General features: G+C 41.3%; 1 protein-coding gene across 1 annotated transcript in view; it reads left to right on the forward strand.

Moving 5' to 3' along the window:
• The first annotated feature begins 13,209 nt into the window (after positions 1-13,209).
• wu:fc21g02 (formin-A) overlaps positions 13,210-16,086 on the forward strand; it is a 29,527-nt gene continuing 26,650 nt past the window's right edge. The window contains exon 1 of the mRNA XM_028589871.1: positions 13,210-13,315. The gene's annotated coding sequence lies outside the window, so the exon portion shown is untranslated. The remainder of the gene's footprint in view (positions 13,316-16,086) is intronic.

Raw genomic sequence — 16,086 nt, forward strand, 5'->3', positions numbered from 1 at the left:
GACTTCACACAGCAATACATAAGAGATAGAAAGCTCTGAGCAGTACTAAAGCAGTACAAAATACCTTGGAACTTATATTAGCCATGATAAGACCCAGTTGTGTAAGGATAACTTTCTTCCACTTGTGAAAGACTTTAAAGGGGTGATAGAATGCAAAACCGATTTTACCCTGTCATAGTTGAATAACGACAGTTCGGTGGGTAAATAGGACATACATAGAAGCTCAAAATCCCGTTGACACCCCTTTACTATAAAAATCTCATATTTTGAAACTGCCGCTGAAAACGGGCAAATCTTAACAAAGCTGGAAGTTGACGTCAACCTCCCAAGACCTGTACCTTTGTCACGCCCATGGGTGTATTAAGAGTTAGTCATGCCCCAACATTTACATAGTTTACACAACTGACCTGAGATCAGGTAGTCTTCTGAATCTAGGTCACGCAGATCTCTACTATTCCATTACAAAATTCACTTCTGAAACTTTGTTATGCGAGAAATCAACTATGTAAAGCTCAAATATGGGCTGTTTTACGAAAATGGATGTCTAATTGCAAATTTTGTCCGACTGTGTGTCGGAGTTCAGCGGCCGGTGCTGCCAGTGCTGCCTGGGTTGCTGCCTCCCCACCTGGCCTTCCTTCACAGACCCCGGCCTGCTGTGAGCTTGATTGAGCTCGGTCACGGCTGGCAGCCAACGGCACTCCATAGCCGCGCAAAGTCACCGTTTTGTGGATTAATGGACTACAAAACGCCGCTGCCTGGACAGAGCTCCAGGGCCTGCAGCTCCCCTCTTCCTGCTAAATACCCAGTGTGTGTGAGTGAGAGCACGGTCAGCGAGCTTGTTACGCCAGCAATCTCTTACCACAGGTTACAGTTAATCTTATAATGTGTGTAATTATACTGTATTGAGTTATTTAAACAAACGATTGGGGAAATAAACGCCTCTTGTCCGCGAGTCTCATTGATAGAGCCCGCGGTGAGCTGGAGTCCATCAATGAGAGCTAGCTAGCCTCCTCCTAACGAGACCTCTGAAATTCACAAAAATTGAAATCGGACAAGTGTTAGCTAAGCTTTATAAGACATTGGGTTAGATGTTATATAAGTGGCGTGATGAAATTCAAACTGTAAATATACTATAGTTATGCTGAAAGGGTAGCTAGCTGCAATCGTTTCCCATTGTATTGAATGGGACATATAGCTAGGTAGCTGCTCGTCCTAACAAGACCCTGAGTTCATAAGAATGCCTTAAAATCAAATTGGACACAACGGCAATAAGACATTGGGGTAGATGTTATATAAGTGGCGTGACAAAATTCAAACCGTAAATATATTATAGTTATGCCGGCAGCCGGCCGCGGAGCCCCGGTAGTGCAATATCCACAAATGGTGACTTTGCGCTGGGTATGGAGCTCAGCAGGCTGCCGCTTTCTCGTCAGACTGTGTGGAGCTCCTAAAGTCCGACACGTCTTACCAAATTTGCAATTAGCCATCATTTTCGTAAAAAGGGCCATATTTGAGCTTTATATAGTTGATTTCTCGCATAAAAAAGTCTCAGAAATGAATTTGGTAACGAAAAATTGCAGTGTCTGAAATATGAGATTCTGTCGCGTCTCTAATGGTTGTGTATTCGCGATTCGCTCAACCAATCAGCGCGCGTCTCTAATGTGTGTGTATGGCGATTCGCTCAACCAATCAGCGCGCAACTCATCTAAATATTCATGAGCATACCATATTTGGAAGAAAAGCTCTTGTTACAAATAGGGCCAAAACACAGGGATGCATAGGGCCAATAAAATATCAACCAGGCCATTTTCAGCCCAACCAATGTTACATACCCCATTAGGAGACCATAAGGAACAGTGTGAAATACCCTATAGAATCATTCTATCACCCCTTTAAGAAAGATGTTAGGCAGTGGCAAGACTTTAAGAGTAAACCTTCTTTAAGGTGATGTTGCTACCGAAATTCTTATTTAAATTTCTAACTATTCCTATAACGCCTCCTAAAACCTTTTTTAAAGAGGTAAACTCAATAATTTCTTCGTTCATTTGGTCAAATAAAGCATCTAGATTGAAAAGGAAACTTTTGTATCACTCAAGAGCAGAAGGGGGTCTAAATCTCCCCGACTTAGAGTTTTATCATGTAGCAGCTCAGTCATTTTATATTGATCGCATAATAATAAAACAAACGAAGATCCATGGATAGACATAGAAAACAATCAATTACAGTGTAACAGTTTACTGTTAGCACTTTTTTCTAAGGGCAACATCAAATCAACACATTTTGTTTTTAATAGTACATTAAAGGCCTGAAAAAAATTCTCCATCAAGAAATAGGGCTTCCCAGGCATATACCTATTTGGAGCAATCATAATCAGAAATATGCAGAGCACACAACTTTACTGGGAAACATGGATAAAAGGTGGAATCAAGCAGTTGTCAGATGTCACAAACCACAACACTGTTGCACCATTCAGTGAATTAAAAAGCAAATATAATCTAAAAGATACAGAATTATTTAGGTATATGCAACTTAAAAACTGGATTACCTGCAATTTTGACTTGGAAAAGAACATCAGCCCTGAAATGTCTAACATTTTAAGCCAAAGTAACAAATAAAGGAGGCTGATCGGCTCTATGTACAATTTACTGATGAGCATGGAAAGCAGCGATGCATTATTACAAAATATATACAATAAATGGACAGAAGACCTAGAGGTTGACGTTAAAGAAAAATGGAAAGAAAGCTTGTCACTAACATACAAATTAACTACTAACGAAAAATCTGCGTCTAATACAGTTTAAGATAATGACACGAATATATTACATTAGAGATAAAATAAACAAGTTTGATAACACATCATCAGATATATGTTTAAAATGTAATCTATATGGTGACTCCCTTATGCATGCCTTTTGGTACTGCAAAGGAATTAAGAAGACTTGGGACAGTATAGAGATTTGGTTTTTGACCACACCACAGCACTGAGACGGCTCTTGTTAAAATTCTTTAATGACATCCACTTAAACACAGATGGTGGCAAAATTTCAGTCTTGATCTCAATGTGAACTTGATCTCAGTGCTGAATTTGACTGAGCATACAAATATGACGTGCAGAGTTCCCCAAGGCTCAGTTCTGGGGCCTCTTCTGTTCAACATCTACATGCTTCCACTGGCTCAGATTATGGAAAACAATAAAATAAGTTACCATAGTTATGCGGATGACACACAAATTTACATAACCTTATCACCAGGGAATTATAGCCCAATACAACAACTGAATATGTGCATTGAACAAATTAACGACTGGATGTGCCAGAACTTTCTTAAATTAAATGAAGAAAAAACTGAGGTGGTTGTTTTTGGAGCAAAAGAGGAACGATTAAAGGTCAGCACTCAGCTTCAAACGACAATGTTAAAAACAACAGACAAAGCCAGAAATCTTGGTGTAGTCATGGACTCAGACCTGAATTTTAAAAGCCACATTAAGACAATTACTAAATCAGCCTATTATCACCTTAAAAATATATCAAGGGTTAAAGGACCTTTGTCTCAGCAGGATTTGGAAAAACTTGTCCATGCTTTTATCTTCAGTAGACTTGACTACTGTAACGGTGTCTTTACAGGTCTCCCTAAAAAATCAATCAGACAGCTGCAGCTGATTCAGAATGCTGCTGCCCGAGTCCTCACTAAGACCAAGAGGATCACATCACTCCAGTTCTGAAGTCTCTACACTGGCTTCCAGTGCCTCAAAGAATTGATTTCAAAATACTTTTGCTAGTTTATAAATCACTAAACGGTTTAGGGTCAAAATACATTTCTGATCTGCTACTACACTATGACCCACCCAGACCTCTCAAACTCCCAGAAAACTGCAGGTCTGCTGCAACTCTGTTTTTTTAAATCCAGGCAGAAGACCTTTCTTTTTAATGTTGCTTTTCTTTAAATAACCTATTTTTAACTGTTCTTTCTTTAAAAATCTTATACTGCACTGTACATTTTATTCTTGTCTTTTAATGATTTTAAATTGTTTTTAATTGTTTTCTAATTGCTCTTTACATTTTATTTTTTGTCTTTTAATGCATTGAAATTGTTCTAACTGTTTTTTTAATGTTTTATGTAAAGCACTATGAATTGTTGCTGAAATGTGCTATACAAATAAAGCTGCCTTGCCTTGCCTATCTAAGTATACTAACAGAAAAATCATATTCTCTCCAAAAATGTGTATTTTTCAAGATATAGGGGGAATAAGATATCCAGCTAGTTGGCAGATACTTTTTTCCTCTCTTATCTTTAAAAAATGTATATTGCAAAACTGGAAAAATAAGGAACCACCTTCAATAGAGAATTGGAAGGCCCTAATGAAGTATTATCTGAGTATTGAAAGATCAATGTTAGAGGACAAAAATATAAAGAAACAATTTGATAGCCAATGGAGCCAAATTTATAATGCCCTCCAGAGCATGTCTTTAGAACCCCCTTTATTATTTTATTTTATGTGTGTGTTTGTGTGTGTGTGTGTGTGTGTGTGTGTGTGTGTGTGTGTGTGTGTGTGTGTGTGTGTGTGTGTGTGTGTATGGGTGGGGGTGGGTGTGGGGGTGCGGGGGTGGGTGATCTGTATTAAATGAGGACCAGCAATGTGCGGGTAAATGGGGATGGGGGTGGGAGAGGTGGGTGGATGGTAGGGTGGGTTGGTGGGGGTGGGTCGATATAATCAATAATAAGTATTCAGGGAAGCATAGTATATAAAAAATAGAGATGGAATTCTGACAAAACTCTGATTTTGATGAAATCTTTATTGATTTATTTTCTTTTTGTTTATTTTTTTTTATTTGTTGTTTTGCCTTTATTTGATGTATTTCCTGGAACCAAATTATGATGACCCACAGAAATTAATAAAAATAAATAAAAAAAATAAAAAACAAGAAAGCTCAGAGCAGGCTATATTCATTCTGTTTTTATCCTGAAGCTCTAAATGTAAAGAACGGGTTCAAGATATCACTCTGGTACCTCTTTCACACCAATGGCTTTACCAGGGTTATACCCAGGAAGACTGTGTGTCTGAATAGGGTAACCCTCCTCCATATACTGGGCTTAGCGACCCAGGTGGCAGGTGGGTTGGATCAGGGTAGACTAGGGTCCATTTCGGTCTGAAATGCGCACAACCTGGGTCACTAACAGCCGGGCCGTGACAAATGATGTGATTGTTTGGAAATGACAGTGGGGTAGTCGTCACAGGTTTCCGCCTATGTTCGCTGCACACTTTGCACTTCACCGGCTAATCACTTTTTTTTGCGAGTAACTAACTGAAGTACTCTATATAATTTAATGCGAACACATGAATGTTGAAATGAATGAAGATGACTATCCCTATGTTAGCCGTGATATAAATGAATGAAGCTCAGCGCTCACCTTTCGGAGGAAATTAGTCAACTCAGTGTCCTTTTGGGCTCTAAGCTGTTTCCATCTTTTAAATGCATCTCTTATATTTACCCGTGTTTTACCTCGTCTCTGGTTATGCAACCATTTAGAAAGATGGTGAGATTTTTTTGTAAGGGTGGGTAGAATGAATCTGTCTCCGTTGATCCCGTTCGTTTGTTTGCTGCTTTCATGGCTGTCCTAACGATACAGCTGTAGCGCGCTGGGTTTACGTGTTTTACAGGTACATCTGGCAACCCGGCCTGGCTGTCAACGCTGATAAAAGCTACATAACCAGGGATATTTGTTCTCAGCTGGGAGACGCAATATCGCGGAGGCCAAGAATGTTAAAAGGCAAGAAGTCAACGGCCTGTGGGGATGTTAAGAAGCATATGCACTCAGGCGGACCTGAAGCTATGTAAGCACAAGATGGCGGCCCTGCGCCTGGATCTAAGAGGCAGCAGTCTCATAACATGACGCCAGACATGGGTAACATTTTTGCAGCACCAACCAACATCACAGCCGACTTGGAAGGTACTGTATGTAAGTAATTCTCAAGAGACATAGCCTTCCACCTTAATCACCAGAATAGATGAGGAGTGTGAGGAGAACCTGGAAGCAGCCGAGAAAGAAGGACAAGCTGATCCAGCAGCTAGCAAGAAAGAGGTAAATGTGCTCTGGGAAAAGATAGAAGACATGGAGAATCGTTCGAGATGCAATAATGTTCGTTTTGTGGGCATTCCTGATGGCAAAGAAGGAGATGCAGTAAAGTTTTTAGCGGAGCTGATGTGGGATTAACTGGAGATAGAGGGAAAATGCAATATCGAATGTGCACACAGACTGGCCGGCCAGCAGCCCGGGCCCAAGCCCAACAAGTACATTTTGATTGACAGCTTTTTAAAAGCCCGAACCGGTTTACAGCCTGACAATATTCAAATCTGCACACGCACACAGCTCTTCAAGAATGAGTCATTTATAAAAAAAATGTAACATTTATTAATTACTAACATAGGCCACTTCGAAGTTGGAACAAAGAAATAAAATAAGTCCTCCAGAGGCCAGCCTCCGTTTCACCTCCTCAGCATCCATTTTCGCCTGACATTTACCGCGCAACCCGGAGCGCAAGCCCGAGCCCGGCCGTCTATTTTTTTTTTTTTTGCAGGATGGTAGGGGAAGACTCATGAATATTCATTAGGGAAATCATGCCTGAATGGCTAGTACTCGTTGCCTGCTCTGGTTGGGTTGGTTAGGTTTACGCAAGAGGAGGGTTAGATTTAGGCAAGAGGAGTGGAATTGGTTATGGTTTGGGTAAGAATGTCAGGGCGAGCCAATTAGGGGTGAGTCTTCCCCTACCACCTGCAAAAAAAAAAAGACTCGCAGCCCTTGCCAGAATTAAAACCGAACCCGACCGATCTTCAGCTCTAGGCCCTTTATAAAGCCGTGCCATCAATGCCATTTTTGAGCCCAGAGAGGATCTCATTCGCTGTTTTGAGACTTTGACCACAATACCGTCAGAGAAGCAGGAGCTTTGGCCATGCTACTGGAAGATCAGGATTTTAAGTTCTTTCTGGAACTTTATCACCACATCATGCCATATGTAGATTTCCTATATGCCAATATCCAGAAGAAGAACATTGATTCTGTCCATGTGAAAGGGAGCATCCAGCAGTTCACACAGGAAATACAAAAGATCAGGTAACTGTATTCTTGTTAGCCATATGATCATTATTTGCTTTCTCTTTCATTGTTAACTCTCTTTCTTTTTCCAATATTATTATAAATTCTCTTTGTCCTTTGCAGAAATTCTCTCCATTTCATTAGTGAGCAAAGCAGTGCCTCTTGGCCAACAAAGAGGCGTCGGACCTCTGTCCACCTCTGGTACCTCTGTCCACCTCTGGTACCACTATCCACCCCTGGGCCTCTGTCCACCTCTGGTACCACTGTCCACCTCTGGGCCTCTGTCCACCACTGTTACCTCTATCCACCCCTGGGCCTCTGTCCACTACTGTTACCTCTATCCACCCCTTTTATCTCTGTCCACCACTGTTACCTCTGTCCACTCCTGGTACCTCTGTCCACCCCTGGTACCTCTGTCCACCCCTGGGCCTCTGTCCACCACTGTTACCTCTGTCCACCACTGTTACCTCTGTCCACCCCTCTTACCTCTGTCCACCACTGTTACCTCTGTCCACCACTGTTACCTCTGTCCACCACTGGTACCTCTGTCCACCACTGTTACCTCTGTCCACCCCTGGTACCTCTGTCCACCACTGTTACCTCTGTCCACCACTGTTACCTCTGTCCACCCCTCTTACCTCTGTCCACCACTGTTACCTCTGTCCACCACTGTTACCTCTGTCCACCACTGGTACCTCTGTCCACCACTGTTACCTCTGTCCACCACTGGTACCTCTGTCCACCACTGTCACCTCTGTCCACCACTGTTACCTCTGTCCACCCCTGGGCCTCTGTCCACTACTGTTACCTCTGTCCACCCCTGGGCCTCTGTCCACCACTGGTACCTCTGTCCACCCCTGGTACCTCTGTCCACTCCTGGGCCTCAGGTTTTGGGTGTGTTGTGGGTTTAGTGCAGAGAGAAGGAACCACTGGACGCAGGATTCTGGATTGTGGTTGAGACCTGACTGGCTTCAATTTTCTCAATGTCTGCTGGCTTTAGTACCTTTATGAAACAGTGAAAAATACTGTATATGTATAAGTATAAAGCATTCTTATTGATAATTTATTTGAAAAAGGTGACAAAATAATTGTTACTGTAAATTGTGATTTTTTAAAAATAAACCTTAGAAATAAATCTCTTACACAGACAAAAAACTATTACTGAAAATAATATATAAAACATAATACATACAGTATACTGTTAAATATTTCTACCTGGTTAAATTAAAAACAGCAAAGAATAAATTTGCAACATAAAAATTAATGATCAAATTAAATATTAAGTCAACTTAAATGCTACTGCTTCACCCTGCGCCACTACTTGCTAGCCACAATCATCTGACATCAAAAAACCTCTTTAACATTAAATAAAACCACAAACTGCAGCTCGACACCCAAACAAACTTATAGTGTCTACAAATTAACTGAATTGGCTGTTTAAAACAGATTTAATAAAATAAAGTAGGCCACCGCTTAAACTGCTGACCTTCATGTAACATTGAAAAACACAGTCAACAACATGGTGACACAGATGGAAAAAAAATCGCAAAACTACGTGGACAAAAAAACTCAAATGGCTGTATTTTTCTTTTGAAAGCCAGTGCAACAGTGACACCTAGTGGCCTACTCCAGGCTACTGCATTACATTTACATCATCCTTTTTAATTCTCTCTCTAGGTCTGGGACACCATCCTGGGACACACTAGGGAGCGCTTCTCCTTCACAGACCACTTTGTTGCAGGGGGACAGGTTTGAAGAGTAAAGATGCACTGAGCAACATCTTGAAGGTTGTTCGCAATGCTCAGTGGAAGCAAGCTGAAGACAGAGCTCAGTCTCATCTACAGCAGGGAAGAGTTCAAAGCCTGCGGTGCTGTTTATGGAGAATAATCTCGAAGAAGTCTTTTCAAAAACTGTCACTCTCATGAAAGTTGTCATAGCCACACCCATGGCCACGGCTGAAGCTGAGAGGTGCTTCTCAACCTTGAAAAGAATAAAAACCTTTCTCAGAAACACCATGACCCAGGAGAGGTTGAATGCACTGGCCATGTTGTCCATGGATAAGAGACTTCTTGTTACTGAGATGACTGACTTTAATCAGAGAGTCACTGAGAAATGTGTTGGCCAGAAGGAAAGGAGAGCTAAATGTATGTTCAAGTATAGTAAACATGCTTTTTGGTACTGGGTGGGAGGATGTACTGTAGTTAAAACCCAAGAGAGTCACTGTCTTCTTGTAAATTGAATTTTGTATGGTATTGTCTTGCTCTTCTTAAATATATAGCTGTTTGAATAAACTAGTGCTTGTTGTTTTGCTGAGCTTTGTGTGCTGCTTTCTGTTTGTTTGCCCCCCCTCCCAAAAAAAACAACCGCGCCCAGTTTTTTTTTCCAGTTTTTAACCCTAACCCTTACGTTCTAAAAGCAGCCTTTTTTATTTTTAACAGTGGAAAACGCGGTATGAATACATTTTACTGACTTTACTTACTTACTACCAGCATCTACCCCTTTGCCTGTAGGTGGGTCCCTAAGCTCCTGAAAATAGGCTCTAATTACTACACTGTGAAACTGATTGTTTGAATGTATTCCCAGTCCCAAAATACACTATTTCAAGGGCCACTGCATCCATAAGTATTTTCTCTAGAAAAAGGAAGGATCTCTCAGAATGAATACAAAGCAGAGAAACAGGCAGATCCCCTTCTATTTGTCTTTGAGGTTGTTCCATTTCTTTTTGACCAGTTTGGCAGTTACTGCCAGGCCTGAAGTGGTAACACAGTCCCTGAGCAACACTAAACAGAAACATAAAGCCAAACACTGCCACTTTAATCACACATTAACCATTCACCATTACAGATGGAGAATGCTCAAATCCGACCCACAGCCCTTTGCTGCATGTCTTCCCCCTCCCCTCTTCCGCTGTCCTATTGAAAAAGGCTAAACAAGTATGATATTATTATAAAATTATAAAGAAAAAGATAATTAATACTCACTCCCATTCAGTTTTACTTGAATTTCATCTCCCGATGAAAAGGCTCTCGTTAGCCGCCCGCCACTCAATGAGGGCCTGCCTTTAACCAGTTCTTTTATTTTCTATTTTTTTTATTTTATTTTGAACTAAAAATAACAATACAATAAAATATAAAAAAAACAAAACAAAAGTGTGTAACAACACACCAAAAGGAAAACAATATCTATAAAGTGTTACGAACAAAATGTTCAATCTGTCCGAAAAGGAGGCGGGACAAAGCCAGAGCTTGTTATTTTTCCCCACCCCTCATTCAACTTTAAACAGTTCAGAATCAGAATCAGCTTTATTTGCCAGGTATGAGGACACATACGAGTAATTTTGCTTTGGATTATACAATGTTCATAATGTGCTTACTCATACAAAAACAAACAATATATACACACACTATAAACAGAAACAATATAGACAGGTTGAGGCAGTAGTGCAGTGAAGAGTGCAATGTGTGCAGGAGTAAATTATTTTTATGATAAATTATTATTTTAATTATGGAGCATAGTGCAAAGGATGCTAGAATAAATAAGTATTATGTTATTATATAAGTATTATATTACAATATGAACAGCTCTGAAATAGAGAATGATGAATAAATAATAAGTGAAACCAGTAAACAGGGGCTGATTAGAGACAGTGTTGCTGGGTTATTGCTCAGGAATTGAACCTGACACTGTGAGTCAGAAGTCAGCTGTTCATCAGAGTGATGGCTTGTGGAAAGAAACTGTTCCTGACTCTGTTGGTTTTGGCGTACGGTACTCTGTAGCGCCTACCAGAGGGGAGAAGCTGGAACAGCTTGTGTCCGGGGTGGGATGGGTCTGCAGGTCCTGACTCTGGAAGTGTATAAGTCATGAATGGAGGGCAGGTTGGCACCAATGATCTTTTCTGCAGTCCTAACTGTCCGTTGTAGTCTGCTCCTGTCCTTTTTTGGTGGCAGATCCAAACCAGACAGTGATGGATGTGCAGAGGACAGACTGGATGATGGAGTGGATCAGAAGCTCCTTGGGCAGGTTGAGCTTCCTGAGCTGTCGCAGGAAGTACATCCTCTGCTGGGCCTTCTTGATGATGGTGTCAGTGTTGGGCTCCCACTTTAGGTCCTGGGATATAGTGAATCCCAGAAACCTGAAGGATTCCACACCCGACACAGGGCTGTTAAGTATGGTGATGGGGGGAAGAGTGTGGGGGTGGGGGGGCTCCTCCTGAAGTCCACGATCATCTCCACAGTTTTGAGCGTGTTAACTCTTGTAAGTCAGGAAGTTTGTGATCCACTGACAGGTGGAGGCTGGCACAGTGAGCTGGGTGAGTTTGGTGCTTTGGTTCCTGTATATTATACATTTTGTATATGTATGTATCATATGTTTTTTATTATATTTCCTACCAAACATGTTTTACATTTTGTACCAAACAACCCATTACCCTACTCACCCACCCCAGTACGATCAGTATAATAACCCCCCCTCACAATCATCTCTCTTCATCCTCATGTTTGTACAATGTTTTAGCACCTGCTCCAAACCATTCCACAACCTCAGCCCACAGATCGTGATGTAGGCTACATACGTTTTAGAGTTGTTCTTATTTTGAGCCTTTCCAGCAGTGGTGTAGTCTACGTGATACACAGGCAAACGCAGTATACCCACTAGGAAAACTTCAGGATTTCCATATACACACTTAAAAATGCACAATGACATGCAACAATATACTTTCCATTATAATTTTGATATATTTTGAATTGTCATTTGTGTTTTTTTTCTTCGCATAGGCTAAATAAAGGTATTTCCACCGTAAATTGGTGCAAAAAAGTGTATCAGAATGCAGGAAGGCCCCCAAGGCCCATCCTGGCTCATATATATAGGCCCATACATATACAGTACAGTATACCCACTACAATACATTAGACTACACCACTGCTGGAAAGGCAGAGTGGCTATAGACAAGCAAACAATTCAGTCAAAAGTACAAAGACAGTAACCTGACTCCGCCAGATGGATTGCTTCGCATTTGCTCGGCATATCCATCTGGGAACTTTCGTTGTATGAAAATACAACCAGTAAACGAGAATTTAGGAATAAAAGGCACCATTTCAGGTTCCTGGACCATATTCCAAAAGAAGGATCCAAGAGAAAAAAAGCATTAGTGAGCGGCTACCGCTGTCTGAAAATACTGGTTAGCTGATTGGATAAACCATCTGTCTATCACCACCTAACCCACCTCAAAACCAACGCTGATTGGCCCGGTCGTTTGGCTAACAGCTACAAATTTTCTCTATCTCAAGATGCCAGACTGATCTGCGAGTGGAAAACTGGAGATCGCGAGATCAGGAGGGTCTCACGAGGCTACAAAGACAGCCCTCTAGTACAATGTTAAAGTGAAATAAAAACATGAACCTTAACTTTACGAATCGGCAAACCGATTTGCCTGTGACTCTGAGACTAAAGCTTGCTGTTGAAACAAATTATATGTTATGTTAGCTGTCCCGCCGGACCTCAAATGTTGTAAAGTATTATCAGCAAAATGTATTAGAAGTATCCAAAAAAAGGCTAGTCATTATGCAGAATTGCTCCTTTTTAAAGTGTTCTATTATTAGGCCTATAGAATATTAGGCCTATATGGTGCTGTTTTTAGAGAGTTTTAATGTTGAGGTTTGTCAATGTGGAGCCAGTTTTAGATAATATGTATACTACTGGGTAGTAAAGTAATCCTGGCAGTTCCTACAATATCCATTAATAACAGTAATAATAACATGTGTGTACATCATGAGTTTGTGTGGAGTGTATGGCTTGACTTGTGTATGTTATTTGGTATGAATTTTGCCTAGAAATGCAGTAAATAAGCAATAAAAGCAGTATAAATCACTAATGTCCCTGATGAAGGTGTTTGTAACAGGCAGACTACATCGTGATATAATCAGGGGATCCCAGGGGGCTCCGCATTCTCAGCACCCGTATTCTCAGGAATTCCTGTTGCAAAGGGCCATGTTGTAGTTAATTTTAAGAATAAAATGTTTAAATAAATAGACTATAACAGTGTTGTCGAAGTGAGGATACGGGATTTACCTCCTTGCACTTTTGTGATATTTCCGACAGTACCCTGAAGGCAGCACGTCTTGGCCGCTCCCCAACCATCTCCTCTCCAGTCCAACCGGCAACTGCGGCAGGGAGCCCCTGATACTGAGCCAAAACCGCGGCCGGACAGACAGACCAACACTGGAAGGTAAGAGACGGACTTTAGGCTCCAGTCCCATAATGAAGTAGGGTGGGTGTGACTGAAACACACTGAATTCGTGTTTCCTAAACGTCCACTATAATTAATGGCGTGACTCATTCAGACAAATGCATATTTCTCTCCAAACTCTGTGGAGTAATTCGCTTAATTCTCTAGAATTCTCTCTTTGCCAGAACTAGACTTCTGGCAAAAAGAGAGAATTAAGCGAATTACTCCACTATGGAATGTTCGTGGAATAGATCGGAAACAAGTATTTTAGAGTATTTTTCCACATATTGTTATGTTGTGTGTTAGGGTTAGTTGTTATGGTCCGGATGAGACGCCGCCCTGCCCGACTGTGTGCCTGTGTCTCTACCCTCAGGCTGCCCCTCTGCTTCTCATTAAAACAACATGGCTCCAAAGTTTCGGCATGAGTGAGCTCGTTTTAAAGGCACATTAAGCTTTTTCTCCCCCACGTTAGCGCGCGCTCGGTGGGAGAACTTGACAAGGTTCGCAAATGGAGGGGTCGTCTGACTTCTGACGCAGTGTTTTTTTTCTGCCACGCCCCTGCCTTCGCAGTAAACGGAGCATGGCCGAGCCACACCTTTCTACAGTTTGACATTTAAGATCCAACAGTAAGAGGCGCGGGATCACAGGCTGCTGGAAGCCTCCATCCTTTGTTGTTACATGGTGATCTCACATACTGCCAGGCCCTCTGGCTGTGAGGCTTTCAGGTACTGTCGAAAATATCGACGGTAAGGGAAGCTCGTTCTAACACAGGGACCGAGAAGGAGTGAAGCCGAGAAGGAGTGAAGCCGAGATCGAAGAGTGGCTGATGGTCGACCACTGTGGTACATAGGCATATGCCAATCCCCTGGCGGCACATGCCGCTCTCTACAGCAGCATTTGCCAGTGGCTGATGGCATATGCCGGCATAAACCGATCCCCTGGCGGTAGGGTTGCACAATATTGACAAAATGCGATTATGAATATTGCGATATCAATATTAATTTCAATATTTTTAAACATATGTAAAATTACAAAAGTTACGTGAAAATGCATCAAAATAGATTCATAACAAATTAAACAAGTTTTCTTATAACACAAGGTTTATTTCAACTGACAGTCATATTGGACTGGTACAACATGAATAAATAAATAAGGACCATGTCTACAGAAAAGGACATGTTCTACTGGTTGTACAGCATAAAAACAGTAAATAAAGAGAACAGGACACTACTTTTCTTTCACTTCTCTGATTGGTTCCGTTTAGTTGTGTCTATCTATTTCTTCACTTACACTGCCACTCTGTCGAAATATGCACCCGTGGTACGCTCCATAGGGTTTGTCACGTAGTGGACCCGTGAGTTGACGTGCACTAACATGTGCAAGTGGCACAGTAACTGTCCAGTGAAACATGATCATTATAGCGTTTCAAGTGGGCTCTAAATCAAGCACAACTAAGCCACACAGCCAACGGACGGGACGCAGCGCTCCACAATATAAACAAAATATTGCATACTTATTGTGACACTTTAGATATAGGCTAATATTGCACAACGTGATATCGCGATAATGATATTGAGTCGATATATCATGCAAAGGTCAGTGACAAACAGTTAAGTAATTTCATATATCCTGGCAGATGTAACCAAAGTATAGCGCTAACATGAGCTAACATGGCTATTGTTGGCTTCGCTACCGTAGTGGCTTATTCCATGGATGTATTAAAGTACCACAGTGGCATATACTGGTATCGTACCGCCAGGGGATTTGCATATGACTATACCACCACCATAGACTGTAGCATTTTACATATTTGTATTTTGACGCACCTTCCGGTCTTTTCGTGGTACTTTACGTTTATGATCATCATCAAAACTTTTAGCAGAATTGATCAATACCCACATACTCAGCGCTGCTGCTCATCCCACAAATGCATGTTCCTTACAAATGGGGCACCATTTGAAAGGGAACTAAACAGGCTTTCCAACAGTATAAGATGTATTGCCAAAAAGCATTGTTACCACAGAGAAATAATCTACCGAACACAAATTTCCTTACTTTTTGTGCTAAGTTTAGTTGCCGCCGCTGCTTCAGCATTTTATAAAATGTCAGGTGATCATTACCTAAGTGTTACAACTACTGGGACTTTAAAACCATAAATCCTTTGAGAAATTGACAGCAGATAGTTGTCCTCAGAGACAGAGTTAACAGTTGCTCTGATTTGTTAGTTTATTATTAGTTTATTATATGTGATCACTGTTTCTTCTAGCCCGTTGTTCATTTTGTATTTGACTTCATCTCAGACGTGAGCTTGTCCTTTATTTTTATCAGATGAAACAGTTGTACACAGAGCAGCATAGTTTAGGAATAATATAGGTGCCGTTGTGCTAATTTAAGAGCCAGGCCTCCTCAAAATAGAAAGGCAGCAGAGACAGCTGCAGCCTGACTGCACACACAGCTCTACATCACTACTGATAAGTGTGCCATTTGCGCCAGTAAGATAAACTAGGGCTGGGCAATAAAACGATAACGATATGTATTGCGATAGACACATAATCAATATCAATAGAAAATGCGGTCGATAAAACGTTCGATAACTTGTTTTTCTTCATCAAAAGAAACCAGAGGTTGTGAATCAAGTTTGGTTGCATGAACAAAGGCCCTCACTCTCTGGCAACCTAGCAACGTGGGGAGTGACACTCTAACAGCCAATCATGTAACAGTATCATGTTTGGTTGCGCCACATCGCTGTCTCGTGTTCTTCAATAACAGAA

The sequence above is a fragment of the Perca flavescens genome, chromosome 2 (assembly GCF_004354835.1).
Source record: "Perca flavescens isolate YP-PL-M2 chromosome 2, PFLA_1.0, whole genome shotgun sequence".
Classification (NCBI taxonomy): Eukaryota; Metazoa; Chordata; class Actinopteri; order Perciformes; family Percidae; genus Perca; species Perca flavescens.